Below are 307 nucleotides of genomic sequence, written 5' to 3'. Positions count from 1 at the left end.
GTAATTATGGTGGAGAAACCACACTTGTATAAAATATGTAAATACTCAAAATGAATATAATAGTAGCAAAACAATTAGTTAAATGATTATAAAATAATAAAAAATTACAAATGGTTTTATATTAGGTGCCAAGTTAATTGCGGTAGTGGCATAAGTATTAAAAATATTTTAGGTGCAACTTGGGTTTTTCATAAACACCGAAATTTAATAAAACAGAAAAGAAGAAAAGAAATAAAATAGAAAAACAAACTAACAAAAAAAAAGAAAAAGAAACCCCCCAAAGCCCCGGGCCAACCGACCCAGCTAG

The sequence above is a fragment of the Triticum dicoccoides genome, chromosome 6A (assembly GCF_002162155.2).
Source record: "Triticum dicoccoides isolate Atlit2015 ecotype Zavitan chromosome 6A, WEW_v2.0, whole genome shotgun sequence".
Classification (NCBI taxonomy): Eukaryota; Viridiplantae; Streptophyta; class Magnoliopsida; order Poales; family Poaceae; genus Triticum; species Triticum dicoccoides.
This window is presented reverse-complemented; position numbering follows the sequence as displayed.